The following is a 25468-nucleotide window of genomic DNA, read 5'->3' on the forward strand; positions in this document are numbered from 1 at the left end:
TACTGTCAGAAGCCACCTATAGCTTTAAAAAGGAGTTGTTATCACCTTAGCCCTAAATAAATCTACATCTAACATTAAAATAAGAAAAAGAAATCAGATAAGCTTAGTACCAGCATTTTAAATTTCAAATAACTATTTACTTGGGGTCGTTTCTCTGGAGGAGAATAAAATGAGAGCCCATTAGGATTGCTCTTTTTGACAAGCACTTTCCACTCAGCCAGATGTGTCCAGTTCTAACCAAAGAGTTGAATGTTCTTCAAGTCAGATTGTTTTTTAGAGAATGAGGTGATATTATTTTACTTATTCAAGGGAAATATTCAAATTCTTAAGATGGTGTCTTCACACATATATTTTAAGTGACATTTTGGATTTATATTTTAAGTAGAAAAAGCTCTCAATACCGTAGAATAGGTATTAAATTGGGTAGATGTGTATTTTCATTCTAATTCTGTCCTTAACTAGCTGTGCACACTTATGCGAACACCTTAACTATCCTTAGTTTCTTTCCTCATATGAAAAAGTTTGCTTTTATTGGCAGAGGACTCTCTAAGGTGACTTTTTCCCCCAAGATTCTTTATTCTCTGGCTCTGTGGCATTTGCCTTTTCTGGTTGTCACCTGGGGGTGTTAATTTTACCGTAAGACAATCATGTTCATTTTAACAGAAATACAGACATAGGGCATGGATGTAATGTAGCCACAAAACATGAAAATAAAAAGGCCAGTTTCCGGAGAATTGAGCACCTTTTGGGAAAGATGCCAGAGTGGCAAGATTGCATATTTTTATTATGAACCAAACAACTGAATAAACATTTCATTATACCTTAGCTGCTTCATTTACCCCACGATAGTTTAATTGGTCCTATTCAGAAAAAAATAGTGCTTCAGTAACCATGACATTTTCGGTCCTAGAATACATAGCTGGACAATCTGGAGGACAGATGAATAAAATTAACATTTGCCATAAATCAAACATGCCTTTTATAAGTGCCAGGAAAAAAAGGCTCTTATTCACCCACTGCTAAATAAAAAATAATCCCAAACTAATCAGAAAAATCACACTTTAACTATGAAAATGTAGTACTTAAGGCAATTAAATTGCAAATTTTTATTCTAAATTGCATACAGTGGAAGAAATATAAATGATAATATCTCTACATTTAAAATAATAATCATACCACAACTAGAAGGACCCACAACTAGAATATATGTAGCTATGTACTGGGGGGGTTTGGGGGGGAAGCAGAAAGAAAATAATAATAATAATAATTATTATAGTTATTCCTGTGTGAATTCTCAAGTGTTTAAAAATATAATCAAATGGGCATAAAAGTAGAGTAAGCAGACGCATGGCTAGAAATTTAAGATATCCACATTAGTTCTGTAGAAATGTCACCTAATATTTATTAATGCACTGAGCAGTTTCTATGCACTTTTCTTGTATCACCTCATTTAATCATTGTAGGAATCTTCTGTGGTAGGTTCAATAATTATCCTAAATTTGGAGATGAGAACACTGCAGCACAGAGAGGTTAAAGTATTTGCCTGAGATCACAAAGCTAGTAGTGACAGAAATTGAATTCAGATGGAGTGGGCTGAAACAAACTTCTTACACTGTTGGTTGGACTATAAATAAGTATCTCTTCTAGAAATAATTATCTGATAGTACTTGCTAAACATCTGTAACTTTTGGCCCTGTAATATATGTTCACTCTACAAATTAGATTATAACACATAATGATGCAAGTTTAAGGATATTTAATGAAGCTGGGTTTACAACAGCAAAAATAAAACAAAAAGAACACAATGTATGTATTGATTGTAAAGAAATGATTTGGTAAGCCATGTAATGGAATAAAACACATCAGATGGTGGTAGATCTTTAAAGAACTGAAAAAGCAAATGCAATGTGTCCATCAGATATGTATACAGCATGTGTATATATACATATGTATGGTATATAACTATGAAGTATGTATACACCTTGGTTTAAAATATTATGAAAAAGATGCACATTACATCTTTAATAGTGGTTAGATCAAGGAGGTAATGCTATTGGAACTACAGAAAACTATCAATTTTACTTTAGAAACTCTCAAGACTATGACAGCACTTGGAAACTATTCATGCTTATTTATAAAATAAGCCCTATCTCTTAACACAATTAAATATCAATAGCATTTTGTGAGCACCTACTACACATAAAGCATTATTCTAATTTCTATACGCATTAGATTTTTAAAACAAAAAAAAAACATAGGTACTTTTATTCAGATTCTGGAAAAAATACCAATATTCTTTTAAAAGATTACACAAACTCTTAAAAGTCCAGGACATCCACAGATACTAACAGTGAAAAACGAGATTCATTTGAAATGGTGAGAAAATTAGGGCTATGTCTACCCTGGACGCTTCCACAGTACGAAGACTCTGGGATCTTCTCAGATGCTTGCAAGGTGTGTGTTCCCTCAGGAAATATTTCCCCTGGTGTCCCCGTATATGAGTAATTTGATTAAAAAATACTACAAAATGTATATGCTCATGTTAGGTGCAGTGATAGATCAATGAAGACTTGGAAGAATATGTAGAAGAGGGATAATTATGTATTCGTTTCATTTTCCAGTCAGTGCATGTGAAGGTTCTTAGTCCTGTGTGCACATCAATGACAATCAGCACGTCAGCACCAGTCTCGGGGGCCAGCATCACACAATATTGCACAATCTTGCAAAAGAAATACAACTCTGGCCAAAAAGGGGAATCCATTCACCATGGCCAGGGCCTGGCCATGGAAATATAAGGGGAAAAAATATATGCAATTGAGAGGATCAGAAACATGGAGAATATACAGTGAAGCTGCACTATGCCTGTATTTAGCTTTGTGGATGGAGGGAATAGAAAAAGGAGAGAGAATATTAGAAAGAAAATGCCATAGCATATTATATTATAATTATTCAATCATATTCAAGTGATTGAAAACATGGAACTTCTTATTCAAAAGAAACAATCCCCAAGTAAAATAATTTAGAAAAGAGAAAATACTCCTTGAGATATGTCACAGTGAAACTGTGGAAGTACACATGGGAGATGTCACATGTAGTCAGATTAAAAACAAATCCTGCTAAAGAAGAAAGTGAGAAACTAGTGGCCAAAAAGTAATACTGACTTTAGTCTAAAGCAGTAGCAGTAATGGGCATTTTGGGTAGTAAATAAAAATACAGAATGGAAATATTGGGAAAATACTGTAAAACCATAGAGAGGTAGACTAAAATTCAAATATTCTAAGTTCTGATATCTTTGGGAAGAAGGCATTAAAATCATCAATTTAACATTTTTAAGCTTGTTAAAATATTAATAGAAACCATTAAAAGATTTGAAATGCATTGAACACTTGTCACTGCCATAGAGCAAGAAAATAATATAATTTTTTTTAAATCCCAAAGAATTAGAAGAGAGGGAGAAAAAGAACTTTTCTGGTGGAATTGAACTATTTACAACCATCTCTCAGATATAAAACCCTTTTATCATAAAACATTCAGTTATTGAAATGCAGCATCCTTCCTCTTGGCATTGTCCTTCCCTTCATGTCACTGGATCTGAGTAACAGATTGTAAAACAGGTTGATGTTTGTTTGCCTAATATTCTACCTCCTATACTCACAAACTCTTACACTGTTGGGGTGCATCATTGTGAGTAACTAAAAGCCTACATTTTTCTAGCAATTCATAAAAATAAGTGGCCAAGGGAAAAAACCATTGAGTGGTGGGTCTTCAGGAGAGCTTTACCAAGCATGTGTACTGAGTTGATAAGTCTGTACATTTGAAGTATACTTTTTCTTGGGAATCTAGTCCTTAGGGTAAAGCTCCAGCAGCTATGCTATGACGGCAAAACCATCATGTGCATGGAGTCCTCATGCTTAGGATGGCAGAACAGAAAGATGGAAGGAATAAGGAACAGTAGTGTTTCCATGGAGCCCATACCAACCAGCCTTAGAACGGCTCCCTGCAGACTTCACATTTTGTGGAAGGAAAGCAAATCTCTACCTTGTTCAAGACACTTTCATTTTGTGAGTCCATCAATATTGGCAAATGCAGTCTTAACAGACACACACATAGACAAGCTGAGCATTCCTGTTTTATCTGTGATGTTGATATTAAGGTGGATGCCTATATATTTATAACAGTAATTTTAAAGTTTTTATAAACTTTTATATTCGTTTTTATTGTTTTAAATCACACAATTCCTAGTATGTCAGATGAATTTTAATAGTATGCTCCCCAATTATTCTAAAGCATTTTAATATCAATTTTCATTATATCAAATATCAACATTTAATATAAAAAAATAGGCCAAGAATTTTCAGCAGAGAACTTTCAATAGCATATACACGGGCTCATTTCTGACATATAATCTTCACATATAATGATGTTTGGTAAATCGTGGTCATTGATATGGTGTTTTATCTGATTACTCTTTTATTTACAATTTCACTAGGGGCTATATTTTACATATTTCCATGAATAGTTAATATTTTCTTTATTATTCTCATATAAGTAATGAGTATCATGATGTCAATGACCGCAACAAGCCTGTGGTTAACCAATCTGATTGTTTTCTATAAATTAAGTACCAGAAATCTTAGGAATACCAACACATTATTTGAAGTATTTTCTTTTTCCTTCTTTCCTTCCTTCTCTTTTAAAGACATAAAATACGAATAAATTTCTTTATATGTGTAAGGGACTTATAATCATTACTTCTTGTACTGAACTAATAAAACTATTCATATAAATGATGCATTTTATACTACCTTTATGGGCAATATAGCTCTTGTTTTGGTGTTACAAGCCACACTTTTCTTAGTGATATATGGAGGCAGTATTTTTCCTTGAAACTTTTAAAATGACACATATTAAAGCCAGTACTACTAGCTTTAAAAAGAGAGGGCTACTTCTAGTTTAAATTGAGCCAAAGCATCAACTACTCATAAGCATTCTGCTAGTGTACAACCACAAAAACCTAAAAAGACAGATAAAAGTAATACCTTGGAACAGTCTTGTATACTAAAAATTATGCACATCCCAAAAGTGTACTGAAATAATTTCCACTAACCATAAGTTCGGTGGGAAAAATAGGTGTGGTCCTATCTATGCTGACCCTCATGAAACAGCCCAACATTCTGAAAGAAAAAGATCCCCCAGGACTGCCCCTGTCTCTTGAGTAAGAAACAGGAAAACTAGGTAGCCACCATCTCATAGTAAGGATGCTGAGTATTTAAAGGTGACCATATGCTGTTCCCCTCCTATTCTTATTTTTAGACTGAGGGATGGTGTCTTCTAAAAAACAAGAAAGGCAGTAATGAAGAAAGATAGTGATTTACTACTTCCTGGACATCCCCAGAACAAAAAGTTTTATGGGTATTTGTAAGAAAAGTCTTTAATAAGAAGTGAGAAAAATGTAACACAAAATAGGTTTGCTGAGTACCATTTGTTGGAAGTGGTTTCCATGAATAAACCCTTACTGGAAAGATTTAGCTGAAAGATGAAACCACAAGGCAGCCTCTATTCATTTGGTCTCAAAGACTCTTGGAAACAGGGTCACACCGTCAGGAACCTCTTCTCCAGCTCTCAGCATCGTTCATCTTAGAAGGTGGGTACACTTTCTCTTACTGCAGAACAATTTCTATCAGGATGTTGAAAACATTCCTTTCCCAACACGTTTTTATTGTGCTCTTACTTTGGACAATGCCATGTTCTAAGCTCTGGGAATTCAACAAGAACAAAACAGAAAAATTTCTGCTCTCATATCTTACAGTGTAGTAGAGAAAGACAGAAAATAAATTGATAATTAATATATGATTTACTAAGCCAGGTGGTGATAAGTGTTTCTGAAAAGAATAAAGCAGGGGCAGGATGATAAGTAATCTCTTGGCTGGAGGTGGGGGCTGCTATTTGGAAAGTGTGGTCAGGAAAGATTTCTTCAGTAAGGAACACTTGAGTAGAGTTGTGAAGAAAATGAGAAAGCAGCCCCTGTGGTTTTCTGGAGAAGAGCCAGAGAATGGCTCATGCAAGGGCTGCTTTGCAGAAAAGGGTTTGAGGAGTGGAGTAAGAACAAGAGGCCAGTGTGGAGAGGCCAGTGAGAGGGAGCAGTAGAGTGGACGAAGTTGAGCTTAGAGATCTAGCATGAGTAGAGGATACTGGAGGGCATTTAAGAGCTTTTATACCAAAAGAGATGGATTTTATTCCAAAAGAGATGGAAAGCCAGTGGATGATGTTATGCACGATCAGGTGTAATTTTGACAGGATCCCTATGGCTTCCCCAATGAGGACACTCTCTAGAAGGATAAGGAGACCAGCTTAGAAGTGGTGCAGAAAAAGCAAATTGTGGTTTGGACCACAGGAATAGCAGTAGACATGGAAAAAAAGTGGCCAGATTCTAGATGTACACATTTTTCTCTCATAACGACTAGTTAAAGAGTTTTACTATAATGGCTTTCAACTTATACCACTCTTCAGACAACAACTTTGGTGTTTGTTTGTTTTTAATGGTACAATGGCTTTCTTACCCAATAGCACATACTACAAAATATGCTATAAGAATTGGTATCTCAGCATCATGGTACCAGGCTAAGACACACTCACTAATTTACTTGACACAACAGTTTCTAGTCAGAGAATGTCCTGTGGAACAAGTTAGAATTGCTCCATGTTTGGACGAATCTGAAAAGTCCTGCTTTACATTCATATTCCAAACAAGATTGTATGAGTAGAATCCTCTACAAATCTTTAGTCTATCATTTACAAGGACTTTTCCCATATAAATTTTTTAGTGCACTCATGTTAGCTTAAGTTGACTTGTTTTTTTCCTGTGTTCTTATTTTACATTTATTTTAACTTTATACTCAAGTGCAGTTTGAGGGAAAGACCGCCCTGAGCCCTAAAACACTGTCTCTACCTCCTTTTAAAGAGACTCCTTCACTGCCCACCACCTACTATCAATCAGTCACTTCTTCCTTTAGAAAATAAAATCAATGATGCACAGTGCACTTGAGTGTATAAAAACATGTCATCATCTTTAATCAGCAGGGTCCTATCTTCTTCCCACTCAATAGCTGCCATTGTTTCTACTGCCCCAATCTCTTTGTTATTCCTTTTTCTTCATTATTGTGGGAAAAAATGGTATCTTCCTCAGGCTTTTCTTAGCATGTAACCCACTGCATGGTCATTCTCATGTCATGGAATATTCTCCAAAGCCATAAATCTCAAGGTTTATTTGGAAATTTAATAAATGTGCACACACAGGAAAGCATATAACAAGTGGTCAGTAGATGTCTAGTTTTCTTAATGACTGATCCCAAAACTAAAAATGGGTTTTCTTCTCATTTAAAAAATAAGAATGAAGTTATTTAAAATTAAAAGAGGCATTCTCTCTTGGGGTGTGTGAGGGTGGTGCTGGCATTTGCACAAACCTGAAAGGGAGAGCTTTCTTAAATTTTATACTCTAGTTGCCTAGCTTGCCTCCCCTTCATCCTGGTCCTGTCTTTTCTATTTTCTATCAATCCTTATGCATTATTATTATCATCTTCCTCATTATTTTTGTGCAGACTAAAACTAAGCATTCCCTTAGCTGATTTTTCTCATCGACTTAATGTAGAAACATAAATCAGGATTAACGTTGGACTTTTGAGCAGCGTTGTCTGCATTCAAAGCTTGACTCTACCACTTAGCTGAAGTACTAACATGGGCAGATTACTTAAACATAATTATCCCTTAGTTTTCTCATCTGCAAAATAAAGATGATATCATATTTCACACATAGCTAGTTTTTCCCAGCGCTCGGCTCTTCAATTTCGCTCACCATCAAATCTCCGCTGGATGACCATGCTTCATCAAGGGTGTGTGAAGATTTCTTTCTCACTCAATCTCTTTTTGAGCTCAAGTGATTCAATTCATACAGATTAGTGGGAAAAAATAAAATCCCTTTTTGGACACATAAAAAAGGAACTGTAAATATAAATGAAATGGGCCGGAGGGACCCTGCACGTATATAGGCTGACCTCTCTTTCTATGATCAATGTCTGCAATTTTCCCATCAGTGTGAAGTACCCTTAAACAACACATGTTCCTTCAATCTCAAGTAGTACATAAGTGCTATTTCCCATGATGTTTAAATATATTTTCACGAATAGAAACTTTTTAGCTGGTTTCCTTAACAATGGTTTAAACTGGAATCCGACAGATGCTTTTATCTGGTACAATTGTTTTATGGGAAAAAAATAGTTATGCATTATATTTTTCCATATAATATCACCTTTATGACAAAACCCAAAGGATATAGCTAGTTAAATATTTAAGATTATTCCATAATATTCTTAATGTCTGACAAATCAATAAAAACAAAACAAAATTTCTAGAAAAATTTAACCACAGATAGTCATATTCTGCTATTGAAAATAAGTTCCTTATGATTCAATAAATAAAATTATGATTTCTACATCAGTCTCCTCAGGAATTGCCTGTCATGACTAGTCTCTAAGAACAGAATCCACTTTGGTTGAGATAATTCAAGTCTAGAGTCCTACAAAACTAAGAACCAGAGTGGAAATGTGGAGTGTACACGGTTAGGCTTCAGTCTATGGAGCCAGAAATCCATTCCTTATCTCTGCACGTATTGTCTCCATATAAATTCACATACACAATTCTTAACTTTCTCCATTATTTTACAAACAAAAGTTATGCACATAATATAACCATGCTTTAATGAAAATCGTATATAATCTGTTATAGTTGCTTATGCACAGCAGATGTTAAAGAAATATTTGTTAAACTAAATAAATGGATAATTATTTGGGCAGAAAGCCAGTCTGAACCAATAAAGATTCAGAATCATGGAGTCTTTACAAATTCAGGAGTTTTTTTTTTTTTTTTCAGTTTTACTTAATATGCATCAATTAAACACAAAATAAACTTGTGCTTTGGAGCTGTCCATAGGGTAATTCTAAAATTACTGGATGAGAAAAAGTTAATATTAACACATTAATTATTTGCAAATAAACTATTCTTTTTATTATATTTGATTGAAAACAGTTTATCCTCTGAAGTGTTAAATACTCTCTTTACAAGCTTGTTTACATTATTAATTTCCAGAACTAAGGCTAAATGAACACCCAGTTTGCCCATATTCCAATTAGGGGAAGATTAATTAGCTTTTGCTGTATTCCACTGTTTTCCTTTTGTCAAACTAGGGTCCTGGGAATACAACTCTGTTGCTCGTGTAACAGCCTGTCAGACCCCAGGGCCGTGTCACTGTTAAGAGGGGCAGTCCTTGCTGTTTTGCGGATAGTCTGTGTAGAATGTATTTACTGCTCAGGACACTGCTTACGAAGTTCTTGTCTGTGTGCTGAAAATTGCCAGCCACCAACCTCTCTTTTCTTTTGTCTTGGCCACATCTTCGTCTCTCATGTTTGAGTAGCATATGTTCCAAGTCATAATGCAGAAAAGTTTAGGAAAGGATTCTTCCTGCCTTGCCATAAGTATGGAAAGTTGCCATATCAATCTCCCCATCTTTAAGAGTTTATTGACTTAACTGAAAGGAGGACAGTGTGCAAAGAGGGCTAGTCGATTTAAGAAAGGCAATAGGGAGAGAAAAGTGCAACAAAACATGCTCTAGAAGCACTTAAAAGACTGAAAAATCAGGACCTCAGTCATGAATTTTCTAAAGCATGGAGCATTTCTAACAGTGGAGATGCGTAACTCATTAACTTCAAGCTGCTCAAATCTTTTCCCCCAGGGATGAGTAGAGAAGCCGAGGTGATTCATTTAAAAAGTTAATGAAGATCTTTACATGCATTCTGTACAGACCTTGGTGGCCACTCCCAGACTCCTAAAGGAGAGTGAATATAGGCCGCAATTGACTGATTAAAACGTCATTCCTCACATTTTTTGAAATGCACTGACATAAGGAAATAACAAACCCTCAAATCTGAATTTAAGATTTACATGGAATCAACCACGCTCCTTGCTCCTTAACTTCCTGCATGTGCTTTCCTCGAATTTTCCACATTCAGTATAAAACCCCAATGGGGCAGTCTACAAAGTTCAGAGGAAAATAAAGTGTGACTCAGAAAGAAAACACTCAATCAAGGAATGGTTGAACTCTAAAGAAAATAGACAGATATTCCTAAACAGGAAATAACATCCCTGAGTCCTGAAGAAAACAAAACAATAGAGGAGAAAAAAGCCTTTATATTAAAACCTGTCCAATCTAGTGATCAATCAAAATACATAAATCAGGAAGAAAGACACCGACAATGGGCTCTGGGGAGTCCATGCCCAGGATTCCTACTAACAACTCAGAGGGGAAGTGGTGACATTCTATATATAATAGAAATGCAGCAGCTTATTAAAATAAAAATATTGTCAACATTCAAACAGGAGGATAGGGTAGGTGGGAGTCAATGTGAGGGGAGGACTTTGTTTATCTTTCACAGAAGGGGATTAAATAAAGTTGAAACATGGTGTTTAAAAAGTGACTACAACGTATAAACGTTCTATAATCTTTTCAATTTGCCTTGGAGAAATACTCAAGTAAACACAATCTATTAAGATGAAGAAAAGTTTATTTGAAATTCAACAGTTAATTTTGTTTCACTTGTGTTGATTTTTTCTAATAGATTAAAGAGAAACTAAATTTGATGGTTTTGTATTAAACATGGTTTGTATAGAACATAGTTTTCATTTGAATGTCTGCCTAACACTCTCCTTCTCTCAGTATGATTCCATCTGTGTAGATGCAAAGGAGTGTCTGAAAGTATAGTCCTCTGAGTTAATGACGGTTATTTCTCAATGGAGGAATTTCAAGTAATAGTTTACTATTCCTTTGCACTGTCTTTGTTGTTTGAATTCCTGAAACTCGGCATAATAATTACAGACTCATGGAATCATTATTCTTAAAACAAAATGTACAATCTGATTGAAGGTTTATTTATGATATAAGAAAAGTCTGAAAATTTTTTTACTACATGTTTGAAATATGTCTTAGTCTGAAATATTCCGCTTTTCTCAGTTTTTTTAAAATGTGCTTTTGGGAAATTTTTCACACCTTCGCAAACATGAGCTCTTTCTGTCAGTGTGGAATAAATGGCTTACATTCAAAGTTATAGGATTTTGTATAAATCACTAATTTTCCATTTGTCAACAGGTCCTCTAAAATATACATTGATACATTTTTTCCCTCTCTTTCTTGCTTTCTCTCTACCAAATAAAAGGAGGCCAGGGGAGGGGCAGAGAAAGGAAGGAAAGGAGAGAGGGAGGGAAGAGGGAAACGAGAGAGGGAAGGAAGGAGCAAAGGGAAAAAGAAGGAAACATCTCCTAATCCTAAAACCAGCCTGATAGTAATTTTGAGTAGTGAGTAACTCATTTTTCTATAGCTCACTTACTATTTTACAAAACGTTTTCCTTTGGATGAGCTTTCATGCTCCCTACACACATACACACACACATACACACGTGCACGCGTGCACGCACACACTGAATGCAATAAGATGAATTAACTCATTATAATTTGATGTGAATATTCTATGTAATTTATTTGCTTTAACTTAAATAGAATAATATGAAATAATTTAAAGATAATGTAGTCCTCCAATATGAACTTCTAATACTTCTCTCTAAGGAATTAGTGGACACATTTTATCAGGTGTGTCACAAGAATATTTTGCATAATCGTTTCCTAAGTCACCACAATTTTCACTCACCTTCTTTTTACTTTTAATAATTTTCTAATAATCCACTAAAGACAATCTAAAGAACATAATAATATTTTTAACTAGTAATTCTTTTGTGTCATTTTCTATCTCTTCAGCCTATTTTTTCATGCTACAATCTCTGACCTTGAGATGCAATTTACAATCAAGGCTTTCCTAGCATTGTGCCATATTATAATATGACTGGTAATTTATTTTCTTCAGTGTTTACAAAACATAACAGTACATCTTAAAAATAATGGCCTCTTGGTTTGATGAAATATGGTATTTGATAGCACAAATATATATCATATTTTAATTGACAATTGTTGGCTGTTGGTGAGGCTGGGGGTGTTTATAATAATGCATTTTGGTCTTAGGGTTGCTTTCTTTGCTCCGTTTTTAAAAATTGGAATTGTCATTTAATTTACAAGTTGCGTTTATATAACAAAGTAAAATCCATTATGCTTCAAGTTTTTTCAGTTTATTTTTCCACATGCCTTTTGAATGGCTGTCATATTTTGACGTAAAATATGTGTTGTTCAATTGTTCTCCATCATGCTCCAGCTCTATATTACTGAATATATGTTCTGTTGGTTTGGTGTATTTTTCTCACAGATATCTGGGCTCTTTTGAAGGTGTTTTTATTTGTCTTGAACTGCTAGTGAGGGCTCAGGTCTAGAGTTTAAGTCAAAGCATTTCCTCTCACCGTGATCTGTTGTCCGGGAAGCAGGCATTCTGCAGGTCCTAAAGGGAGGTGCTGGGGGAAGTCTGCTTGGTCCTTAATCTCTTCTGTGGCTCTCAGCCTCAGGTTCAGGACATGGTGATTTCCTGACAATCATTCAGCCTTTCATGGCCGCTCTGAAACTAAGGGGAACAGAGACAACTCTAAAGAGCGGTTGTTAAGCTTCCTTCCTAGAGGTCACAGAGAATCTGGGGTCAAGCACTTCTCTGAAACCAACACTTAATCTTAATTCTGAACCTATCCGTGTTGATTTCCAGATGCTAATCCAGCCGCGAAGGGGAAGATTTCTGCTCCCGGCTAGAACTTCAGTAGCACCCAAGGCTTCACCTGTGTCTGGGGTGAAGAAATTTTCCTCTACCCCTCTAAATTCTTCTGGCTAGTCTAAGAATTAAATTGACATAGGCTATTGCTAATATTTTTTTCATATTTTCTTTTCATTTCTGAGGCCTATGACTAAATTGTGAAAGCAAATTTACAAATATAAACTTAGCTAACTTGGCTAACATAATGTCCCCACCTCCCCACAAAAACTTCCCCTACACCTTTAATGAAGAGAACATGTAGGAAAACTAATGGTGTGTTCATTGTGATTTTTTAAATTAGCCAATATATAGAATAATTAATTTATTAATTCAACTCAGTTAGAGGTGATTTCCTTGTCTCTCTTAGGTTAAAATATATCCTTATATGCAAATAAAGTTAATACTATTGTAGGGGAGGAATACATATCCTCTAGATATCTCAGTCCTTCTGGCTGGGCTACGAATTAAATTTGCATGAGACAGAATAACAGGAGAAAACCAAACAAAGCTTTATAACATGCATACGTGGGAGACACTCAGGAAAACTGAGCAACTCGCCAAAATGGTGGAGGCTCTTATCTTAAATACCATCTGCAGCTAAAGACAAAGGAGGATGTTGGGGGTGGTGGTTTGGGTCTTCAAAGGGGAGGAAGGCAACCCACATGGAAATGGGAGAGGAAATGTTTGGTAAATAGAACTTTGATAAGAGTGGGCTTAGCAAGGACCCTCCCAGTCAACCGGATACCCAGAGTTATCTATGGTGATGGCCTGTCCTGGAGAAAGGCATTTTATCTTATTTATTTATTTATTTTTTAAGATTGGCACCTGAGCTAACAACTGTTGCCACCGTTTTTTTATATTTTCTTTCTTTCTGCTTTTTCTCCCCAAATCCCCACAGTACATAGTTGTACATATTTTAGTTGTGGGTCCTTCTAGTTGTGGCATGTGGGATGCCGCCTCAATGTGGCCTGATGAGTGGTGCCATGTCCTCGCCCAGGATCCGAACCAGCAAAACCCTGGGCCGCTGTAGTGCAGTGTGAGAACTTAACCACTTGGCCATGGGGCTGGCCCCAGGCATTTTATCTTAAATTTCTTTTAGATAGTTAGGGGGAAGGTCAAAGTTTCTTTCAGAGTCTTTTGTTCTTAAAAATAATCAAGGTAAAGAGACACATTTTGGAGTGGCCAATTCTGATCCCCCCATGTGATTCATTCTTCCTTAAAGTCATATTTAATTTTTATAGCTTTACTGCAGTTCAGGAAAAAAAAGACAATGAAGGAATAAGTGTTGATTTATAGGAGGTGTGATTACGTATGGAGTGTGCATGATTACTGTAAATTATACTGCACTATCCTTAATATGCATATGTATTTTGTATTCATAGGTAATTATACACCAAGAGATGGTCATTGTATCACAGGCAGTCCGTAAGGAAATAAACACAGATCTTTAACATCATTTTAATGGTGTTTATAAATAAAATTTATACTAAAATAAAATTAATAAAAGTGAATATCATTTTAATGTAGTGTATAAATGCACAATAATTTCCTTAACCAGATTGAGATTATTTTTATCCTTCTACAAGAAAAAATGTTTGAGTAAAACAAAATTTTCTATTATGGTATATTTTAATTGAATAAAATTTACCCAGTGCCCATAATGAAAACTATACCAATGTAAATGATATGTGGATAATCCTCTCTACTGCACGCAGAAAATTCTATGAAGACCATGGTGTGTTGAGACCCTTTGGGGTCCTCTCTTTGTCCCCATCTCTCTCCCCTCCTACTTATTAGATTCTTTTGTTTAACCCGTGCTGCTTTGACTTATCACGCTGTGTTTACCCCTTGGATTTGTTTATTTATTTTTATGATTCATTGACCTTGACCTCATTTCCTTTTTCTTTTTTTTTAGCTTTGCATTAAAGTACATCTCTGAGTTTACAGGCATTGGGGAGGGGGAAATTCCCCCTTCTACCCTTCTTGAGTTCTTCTGGCTGCACTAACAATAAAATTGACACAAGACAAGATTAGCATAAGAAAAACTCAATTTAATTATATGCACATGGAAGAATCTTGAAAATGACGCTGAGATAGTGAACAAAACAGGCTGTATATCTATCTTTTCCACAAAGAAACGAGAAATTTGTGAGGAATGATAGGACAAAGAAAGACGTTTGGAGTATGTAATAAGAGAGGAATTTAAGAAGCATTCAGGCTTGAGGTAGTACATTAGCAGGGTTCGTTTCTGCTAATGGTGACAAGGATGAAGGGAGAGTGCCTTTCCTGTGGGACGTGTATTTCCTGCCTCAGGGGGAATAGACAGGAGGGTCAGAATGCCCTTTTTGCTTCTCAAGTAATTTTAATTCAAAATAATCAATGTGCCATTATGGGGTATTTTGGGGTGGCCTGCCCTGGGCCCCGGTACAGGAGAGTTTATTTTTTACCCTGAAAGGGCAGGGTTATGGGTTGTGCCTTATGTGCATTTGTGCAATAGTGATATTTATAAAAGAATAAAAGTATGCACAATAAAAATGACAGAAGAGCACAAAGAAGCTTTTAAATATTCACCTAAAGAGGAGCAGCATCTTCTTGTGGAACAACTGCTACCCTGGCCCTTCCATCTACGACGTATCTTTTATTCTCAGAATATAGCTTCTTTAACTTTTCCAACTTTCCCTATTACCTATAAATCCTTCAATTATCCCATTTCAAACCAACCTAAATATAGCAATCTGGCGTCTCCATCACCACCCCTCCTGCACATCTAACCTCAAAAGTGGAATGCTCATGGCTCAGGCTGCTGGGCTATGAATTAAATGGACATGAGACAGAGTAACAGGAGAAAATCAAACAAAGCTTTATAACATGTATACACGGGAGACACTCAGGAAAACTGAGCAGCTTGCCAAAATGGCAGAGGCTCTCATGTTAAACACCATCTTCAGCTAAAGACAAGGAGGATGTTGGGAACAGTGGTTTGGGATTTCAAAGAGAGGAAGGCACCCATACACATCTGATCCTAATCACAAAGGTAGGAAGCCATATGCTCATGAAGACAGCAGTACAGGCGGTGCTAGAAATCCCCCAGCACATTTCAGAGTCAAGACTTCCTCACAGCTCTCTAAGCCTATGTCATCTGCTTGCCATGCCTCTTCAAAGCAAAGCAAAAGCAAGCTTGGGTGCTGCTTACCAGTCTGTTTTGTTCTTTTGCACATCACTTGGCTTTATTTTATCTCAATTTGTCCATGGTTCCCTCTAACCGTTTCTGATTCTCCATGGTACGCTCACTCTTCCCTCTCTCTTTTATACGCTTATTTTCCATCAGCCTGCTTCATTGGGCTGACAGATATTTTTTCACCTGGGAAAGAGCCACCTTGAATCAGTACAGACTCACCCCTTCCCAGCGGGGCTCACACCTGTGCGAACAGCCGGGTGGGTAAGAGCACACAGTGTGAGGAGCTAGATATTCTGGGCTTGAATCCCCAACCCGCCGCTAACTTTGTTATATTTGGCAAATTACTTAAACCGTCTGTCTCAGCTTCCTCGTAGTTAAAGAGGAAGCGATAATAGTACCTACTTTATAGTAGACTACAAAGTATTGTTGTATTGTTTTATAAAATGTTATATATGTAAGTATTTGTTACAATTCCTGTCATAAGACAGCGTCAACTCACCTTTGCCACCCATGAGAAGGAGCATAGACCTAGAAACAAGCCATCCCTTTCTAGGATCTCCTGTGTCAGTGAAACAAAATCAAACAAACAGGTAGGGAAATTGTTGGGTTTACAACAGCTCTGAACATAGACGGATGTCAACGACCAAAGAGGGAAAAACAGTTTTCTCCATTTGACAGCACCTGTCGAAGATGGCAACGGGGACCAACTGAAAATTTAAAATTCTAGGACATTCGATCCATTACATATGAGTAACTCTCTTCAGACACCAGTTGCATTGCTCAAATACTGTTTTTCCTAAATGTCCAGTTACTTGTTAGACTTTTTGGATTGTGGTGTATGTTGTACTGTCCCCAAATCAATTCTACAAATACTATTGTTCTACTTCCTCGGTGACAGAAAAGCTTTGAAAACTATTTGCTTCACATGCGATAGAACAGTGGCTCTTACATATATAAACAAGTTACTCTTATTCATTAATTTTTTAGATATCATTTTTCATTCTCACAAGTTTGGATTCTAACTCAGTAATGTGTCATGAGCAAATAAAAAAAAATGAATCCTTCTTGTAATCTAAAGCTGAAAAATAACACTTTTCTTCCTCCCGAATCTGGCTATGTTTGTTGGCAAAGGAGAGTTACAACAAAATGCTTTGGCAAGATTTTACCCATCCATGCTGCCAGAATATGTCACACTGGTGAACGATCACAGTGTGCGGGGAAAAAACCCAGGAATTCAATACCTTTTTTTTTCCCTAACCCGGTTTGAGTCTAAAATATTTTGCCAAATATTTTAATTGTGCCCTGAAATTAAAACACAAATCCAAGTTCCAATCCCCAGAAGCACTTCTCCATATTGGTATTAACTGTGCTGCATTGCTAGTGAAGTTTCTTATTATTGCGAGTATTTAACCTCATACCCTTTGCCGTGACTGGACAGCTGGGCCTGAAGCAGAACAGCATCAGTGATGACATTTTGCAACATAGCAAATGTTTTTTAATTAATGAGAGCTACAGTAGCTGGGCAGACGCTGGGACCCTTTGGCTCTGCAGACATATTTTCGTAGCTGTGCATCATTAGTCGAGCACGCATGTGTGGATACTCATTCACGAGACACGAGCATCATTCGTGCACCTGCATCCTCCCATCTGTCCAGCATGTGCTAAATGACTGGTTCAATGACAAAATCCTTCCCAACTTCGAGGTTAATGATGAAAGCATAAGGATTGATATTAATCTGATTAAAGCAAAAATTCTAATGATAACATACACAGTTTGTAGTATACGTATGTATATATTTCATATGTGAAAATATTATGCAGGAATAGTTTATGGTTCTTCTAAATAAAGCATACAGCTATATAGGAATATACACATATGTATGTCTATGTAAGTAGATAGATCTAACACAGAATAGCTTTAATGACATATTGGATAAAAATCACAGTATCATTTGATATTATACTCATCAGTGCATATTTTTTGACAGGACTAATATATTACCTAGTTCGTAGTTTGTAAATGAACACTAATTATGGAAAACTAAGATGCCTTAAGAACTGGTAAGGCCCATGTAACTATCTTTGTAAAGCTATTTGGTGAATCCTATTTGGAGAAATATTTATGCATAAACAAATCTATAAATGTCCTTTAAGTCAGTGGGAAATTAGGATTGATTGGAAATCATTTTGATGAATTGTTCTTTAAATAGAATTCAATAATTTCACTTGCCCAGGGCTCCAGTTAAATTTGAGCAATTGGAAAAACATATGTATTTTTGACTGGAAATAGTGATCAGGTTTTGCCTACTACAGTTATGCAGGAAACAATCATACCTGATAAAGATTATAATATTTATTTAGTTCTTAGTAATTGTTAGTCACTACTTTAAGTCCTTTTAAATGTGTTAACATTTGTAATTCTCACAATTCTGTAAAATAGATACAATTATATCTCTCATTTTACAGTTTGGGAAACTGAGGAACAGAGAGGTTAAGTAATTTGGCCAAGGCTCAACAGCTACTAACTAGTAGAATGGGGATTTGGACCCAATCAGTTTGGCTACCAGCTCTCAAACACTTTGCCTTGCTGCCCGTTTTGTTGTAGAGGGACAATCAAGGGTTTTTATCCAATAACTATTGATTCTCAGCAGACCAGTGTAATTCAGAAATAGTTTTCTGATCTAAATTTCAGTTTGCATAATTTATAAAACGGATATAGTATAGTTAACATCAGAAAGGATAAGACAGAGTTTGGATGAGATGATCTGTATGAAAAACTATTTGTAAAATATTTCTTTTATTATAATTATTTTTAATAATAAAAAAGGAGAAAAAGGCATCTCAAAATTCCCTTAAGATAGAGTGCATGTGTGTGTGTGCGCATGTGCTCCCACACACAGGAGACTTACTACTTAATTTATCTTATTTTCTTATTTGAACTTTCTTTTAGCCTTCCCCCATGGCATTCAATATTATTTTTAAAAAAAAAACACTGCCTACATAATCTCTCTATAGCTACTATTCGTTTAATCATCATCGTCTTGTAGAAAATGTAAGCCTTTTTAAAATATGTAATTAACAACATTGTAAATAAATCTTACTCTACATTTCTTCTGGAGTCTGTAAAATACATTTCTAGATAAGAAATTACTATTGCAAATGATATAAAATTATGTGTGACTTGATATGTATCCCAAAATTGCCTCCCAAAAAGAATGCTTAAATTTATAACAGGTATGAAAGTTCTTATCACTGCTAATAATATATTTCAAAGATTTTTTAGGGGCCGGCCCTGTGGCCTTGTGGTTAAGTTTGCGCGCTCTGCTTTGCTGGCCCAGGGTTTCGCCAGTTCAGATTCCGGGTGCAGACATGGCACTGCTCGTCAGGCCATGCTGAGGCGGTGTCCCACATGCCACAACTAGAAGGACCCACAACTAAAAAATATACGACTATGTACTGGGAGGATTGGGGGAGACACAGCTGAAAAAAAAGAAAGAAGATTGGCAACAGTTGTTAGCTCAGGTGCCAATCTTTAAAAAATAAAATAGAAAACGCTATCTACATGTTTTATTCTTTTATTTCTAAAAGTTGATCATTTTTAAACTTTTTCCCATGTGGAAGTAATACAAGTTCATCTTGGGAAATTTAGAAAAATACCAGAACATAAAAAGAAAAAAATTCATTTTACCCATAATCATGACATTCAAAGGTAACCTTTCTGGTATCTGAGTATTTCCTTTGTGGGGGATCAGAATTTCTCACCCCAAAATGTGACAAATGTTCACACATTTGTGTCTCTTTGGCTTGATTATTTTTAAGAACAAAAGACTCAGGAACAAACGTTGACCTTCCCCCTTCCAGCCTTAAAGAATTTAGGATAGAAGGCCTGTTCCAGGAAGGAGCTATCACCATAGACAACTATAGCATAACATGAACCAGGTGGAATAGACAGGGAGGAACCCAGCAAGGCTCATTTAACCAAAGTCCTCTCCATGGACCCTTATCTTTGCAAGGTGTGGTCAACATTTGTTTACCAAACATTTGCTTTTCCGTCTCCATCTGAATTTATTTCCTCCCCGTTTGAGGTCCCAAATCCCTACCCCCAACATGCTCCTTTGTCCTTAGCTGAAGATGGTATGTAAGGTAGTAGCTTCTGCCATTTTGGTGAGGTGCTCGTTTTCCTGGGTTTTTCCCATTTATACACGTTATTAAACTTTGTTTGATTTTCTCCTGTTATTCTGTCTCATGTCAGTTTAATTCTTAGCCCAGCCAGAAGGACCTAGAAGGTAGAGAAATTGCTCTTCCTCCTCTACACCTTCCAGACTTTTTCATACATACATATATGGGCAAACAAAATACCTACACACACTACATATCTACACACATACACAAACATTATACTATACTTGTTATACTGCATCTTGAGGGTTTTATTCTTATTAATGTCCATTTTTGATCTTTAAAATATATTTAAAAGTTATTAAAACATTTAGGAGAAAAGTTGTGATTTTGTTTTGGGTCACTGATTGAAAAAATTGTCTATTCAGCAGCATGTTCGAGACATCCTGCCTGCTCTGTATGTGTGTTCACTACCTGGATTCATATCCCTGAAAATGAGAAAGCTCACTGAGGTCCTCAAACCTGAACACTGAGACTGGCGGTGACACAACCTGAGCTACTTGGAGGCTCCAGAAAATTGAAGATGGAGTTAAGTCTTAGCAGGAAACTGGTATCATTATATTGTCAAATAATATTAAGCCAAAAGAGTGTATTTAAATTTGAATGACAAAATATTGTAAAGCAGTAAAGAGATGGGTTTAAGACAAATGAGAATAATCAAAGAACTAAGCAGCAGATGATTGTGATACATTTTATTTACCTGAGCAAAGAAATACTTAGGAATTTATATGTATAAGAATCTTTTCTGTTTCTTTAAAGACTACGAAGCTGTGGAAAGTGTTAATATAATATTTGTTCCATAATTTAAAAAGTCTGAATGATTCTGAAAAATAGAAAACTGAAAAGCCTCATCCCAAAATAAAACTGGCCTTCGGCGTTAGGGTCCGGGTGACAGGAAAACTGGAACAGGAGAACCTGGAACAGCGGAAGCACTAGAATTGTAGTATCGATAAAGGGAGGGCGAAATTCAGCAAAGCTGTCAAGATCACACAGTAGTTGTGGTGTCATAAGCTGCGAACATCAGACTAAATCCATTAACTTTGCAGTCTCTAGAAAAGCAACATTTCTCAACGTTCAAACAGAGAGATTGACAGCCAAAAATATTCGGGAAGACAACCATAGAATTGTTTACAAATTAACTTATGCTAATAGTTGAGAAGTATATCATTCAATCCTGAGTGACATACTGTGGTGTCTTGTGACGGGTTGAAAGTAACCATTTGCAAAACATTTATCTTTTATCATCTTAGAGGCAGAATCCAAAGAATCTAGCAAAATTTGGGACTAGCAATTAATGGGAGCGATGAATGTGCAAGTGGAGAGTACTGAAATAAAGATTACAGCCTCAGGAGGGACTGAATGAGGGAGGTAACCCCATTTTATCCCGTGATTCCCAGGGAAATTCCGATAAAAGGCTACAGCATTGAAAGCAATGGTGAAGATCAAAATGGCAGCTAAGGACGGGAATAGTCAGCAATGTTGATATTTTGAACTGTGGCTCAGAGGGAGATCTGGGGTACCTTTCAGGCACCTGTAGCTGTCCACATGCTTTTTAAGGAAGAAGAGACAGAAGTGCATGGTGATGCTACACAGGGAGCTGCACAGAGTTCTTTAACTCGAATCCTCTTCAGCTCTGTGTGTGGTCTAGGAAAAGAATAGAAGTAATTCTGCTCTTGAACTGAAAATATGCTGAAGCCTCAGAAACCATCAGTAATGTAGCAATGCAGTATCAAGGAGGGCGATTCTGTGAAGCACTTGCTTACAAATGGACTGAAACTGAAATAAGTTGTGACAATGTATTACTCTGGTATCACTGTTTCACCATGATAATTTACTTAGTTTTGTTTTAGTATTTGAAATTAGAGTGTTTTTGAGGGCAGTTTACTTTGACTTCAGCCAAATGAACAAGTGGGCAGTATTTTCTAAATACCTTATAAGATAATAAATTGTGTTAAAAGTCACTTATGATTTATAAACATTAATGTTGAAATTGGGTGAACGTTTTAGTAATCTCCATTTATGTTTCAATTTAAGGTTCCATTTTATTATTTGCTGAAAATGGAGTCAATAGTGAAGAAAAAAAGAAGAATCATCCTATGTTTTCTGTTTCCTTTTGAAGGTTAGAAATACAACAGTGAAACCACTCTAGCATAAAAAATACAATATATGAATATTCTGTGTCATTATTGAGATGGACTTTGAAACGATGGCTGATACTCCACACTTTCCTTACTGCTGCATTCTGAATGGATTGGGTAATATAAGCCACGCTTCCTTTCTGGATTGTTTTCACTTCCCTTCACAGGAGTATTTACAGCATTTGATTATCCCTTCTCCCTGCTAAATAAACCAATACCACTGCTAATATTGTTCCTGATTCAGAACCTTTTTCTTTTAATCAACAGAGTTTGCTTAAGAGTATCTTGTGGATCTGGATTCATGACCCTCCCAATATGGCTTTTCCCTTCTTCTCTGGGGTGATGAACTTTTTAATAGACGAATAAGTTCTGAGAACGGCTGAACGACAGTTTCTGTGTCCTCCTCCTTTAATATATAGAGATGTCATGGTCATAGGATTTTTTTTCATATGACAGTAAACCATACAGAAAATACAATGGGAATGTGTGTGTGTATAAAGTCACAAATCTTAACAAACTTTGACCCAGTCATCATCATTCTTGGAATTCATGCTAAGAAAAGTTTTTAAAATATGGTACATTAAGATATTTACTGTAGCACTATTTATAATAGTGGAAATAGGAAGTAACACACATTGTAACATAATTGTGTAAGGCATTTAGCTCAACATGGGAAATTGATTAAGCAGTTTGTGGTTATTTACTCAAAATACTATTATGCAGGAAAACAATAGAGGCAAACACAGGACGGTAGAAGTAGTAACAACAGTCAGCCTCATTCTAATTCATCGCACCACCTCAATTGTTTTGTTAACCACCTCACTGGTTTCTCCTTACCCCAGCAGAGTCCCTTTACGCTTGGCAGGCTTGATCCTCCACTCATCCACGTCCTGAGATTCAACATGCCTGAAGGAAGAGAGGAGTCACTGCTCTCGTTTTCTGGAAAATTCTGGTATCTCTCTGGAATCTAATCTTTAGATTGTTTTGAATCCCCAGCTCTTTGTTGGCTTTAAAAAACATACAACTTTTAATTTATCCAGTTGTTTCCTAATTTTTACGATAGAAACAATTATGTGTTGGGAATCCTGTATCCTAACTGGAAGCAAAATATCTGGAGACATAGAGCTTTAACTCATTATAGTGGTGGTACGTGCTAATGCTTTTTGAACACTGCTGTGTGTCAAGTGTTACACTAATCATTTACATACAATAACTCAATTAATGCTTAAAAATAAGTAGTGATCATATTTTAAATTAAGGAAGAATAGAATAACAGATGTTAACAACTTTATAAATATCACACATCTAGAAAGGTATGCTACAACTGAGCTTTGAAGCCGGATAAGATTTGCTCCAAAGATGATACACAATATTGGCTTTAGTTGATGGATACAACATATAATATAGTGTCATTGTCTAGAACCTATCAAAAAATCTTGTGTATTGAATCAACAGGGGCTTGGGGAGGTATAGCTGTTGCTTAGTGTTCATGCAGACACACACGGACCGCCTCCTGGCAGACCTGAGACCAACGAACCTCCTCAGTCTTAAGCTGCTGGTGATGCTGAAGATTCTCAGGACGCTGAGCAGCATCTTACTCACTGAATCAGGAAACAAGAGGAATCAGTCTCACATGCTGCATGATTTCATCCCTTGCAGCAAGACAGCACAGGACCGGGCAGGGACGGACAAGAGCCGCCGAGAATTAACAGTTGACTGTAGGCAATCTATAGATGACTAATTTGGGAGCATTAATGAAGTATACTGATTTACATGTTAGAGACAGGTATCAGAAGAGGAGAAAAAATTTCCACTGGACCTGAAGAACATGGCAGCAATTGAGAAACAGATGGAAGTTTGATAAAGCTGCAGAAGCTATAAGCATCTCTTTGGGTAAAACGGATGCAATCCAACAACTGTGCTATCAGCATCTGCATGAAACTATGTGATAATCTGAAGAAGAGGGCTTGCTCTTTTTTGTTGTTTGTTTGTTCTTAAGTATCCCAAAGGGAATAAAACTCTAAGAAGGAAAATGGAAACTTAAAAATATTTTTCTCTGAATCAAAGTCTTATAGTAGAAGAATGATACTTCTTTAAATTGACATTCAGATTTTCAAACTAAAATGTAGATCTTTTTCTGGCATTCACTTTTTTTCCTTCTCTGAGCCAAAACTTATAAAGATAAAGGCAACATATGTTAGAGATGGAAATGATCATTTTGGCAATGTCTACGATATCCTAAAGCTCCAGCAAAATATATATCAGTTTTAGTTGTTTTTCTCATGTTGGTGTAAATTCTCCAGGGAGGGAGGAGATATTCTTTCAAAAATTGAAGAAGTTTGGGGCCCTACCCGGGGGCTGAGTGGTTAAAGTTCTGTGCACTTGCTTTGGTGGTCTGTGTTCACAGGTTCGGATCCCAGGCACAGACTTACTCCACTCACCAGCCATGCTTTGGAGGGATCCCACACACAAAAAGTTAGGGGAAGATTAGCACGGATGTTAGCTCAGGGCTAATCGTCCTCAAGCAAAAAAAGAGGAGGATTGGCAACAGACGTTAGCTCACGGCCAATCATCCACAGGGGGGAAAAAATATTGAAGAAGTTTGACTTTAATCTAAGAAAATTTCCACACCCTTGACTTTCTATATGCTTGATTTAAATGCCATTACTTTTTAAAATTCTCATTTTTTATTATAAATCAACTCCAAGTAAAGTCTTCCTTAATTTTCTATTAATAATTAGTTGGTGTGGTAGTAATATATAAACATTATTCATTCAAATTATACATTTTAGTATAATTTTAATTTAATTTTATTATAATTTTAATTTAGTAAAAATTATACATAAAAATTAGGTGACTTAACCACTATGTCATTAAATTCTCCCCTATCCCACCTTTTACTCTCTCTCTTGTTCAATAATTCCAAGATCTCTCCAGATGTGTTCCCTCATTCCTGCCAACACATATGAGTTGTGTATATTTAATCAACTCTTTCAGTGAGTAAACTATTCCTTAAAATGGCAAGCCCTGTTCTACTCCCCACTTAAATATGCTGCAAAGTGATTCCAGCTGTTGGTCTGGAGGCAAAGTTTTGAGGTGGTGCCATATCTTGTGGAAGACAAGCATCAATTTGTGAGTTATATATCTTGGGTGATATTCTTGTAGCCTGTGAGCCAGGAGCACTCATC

The 25468-nt window shown here is 36.2% G+C and overlaps 1 long non-coding RNA gene across 1 annotated transcript in view; it reads left to right on the forward strand.

Moving 5' to 3' along the window:
- Nucleotides 1-23801, forward strand: part of LOC139078668 (uncharacterized) — an 82003-nt gene extending 58202 nt beyond the window's left edge. The window contains exons 2-3 of the long non-coding RNA XR_011531689.1: nucleotides 20511-20692; nucleotides 22177-23801. This is a non-coding gene — a long non-coding RNA (uncharacterized lncRNA). The remainder of the gene's footprint in view (nucleotides 1-20510; nucleotides 20693-22176) is intronic.
- Nucleotides 23802-25468: the final 1667 nt, after the last annotated feature.

This window comes from Equus przewalskii, chromosome 22 (assembly GCF_037783145.1).
Source record: "Equus przewalskii isolate Varuska chromosome 22, EquPr2, whole genome shotgun sequence".
Taxonomy (NCBI): domain Eukaryota; kingdom Metazoa; phylum Chordata; class Mammalia; order Perissodactyla; family Equidae; genus Equus; species Equus przewalskii.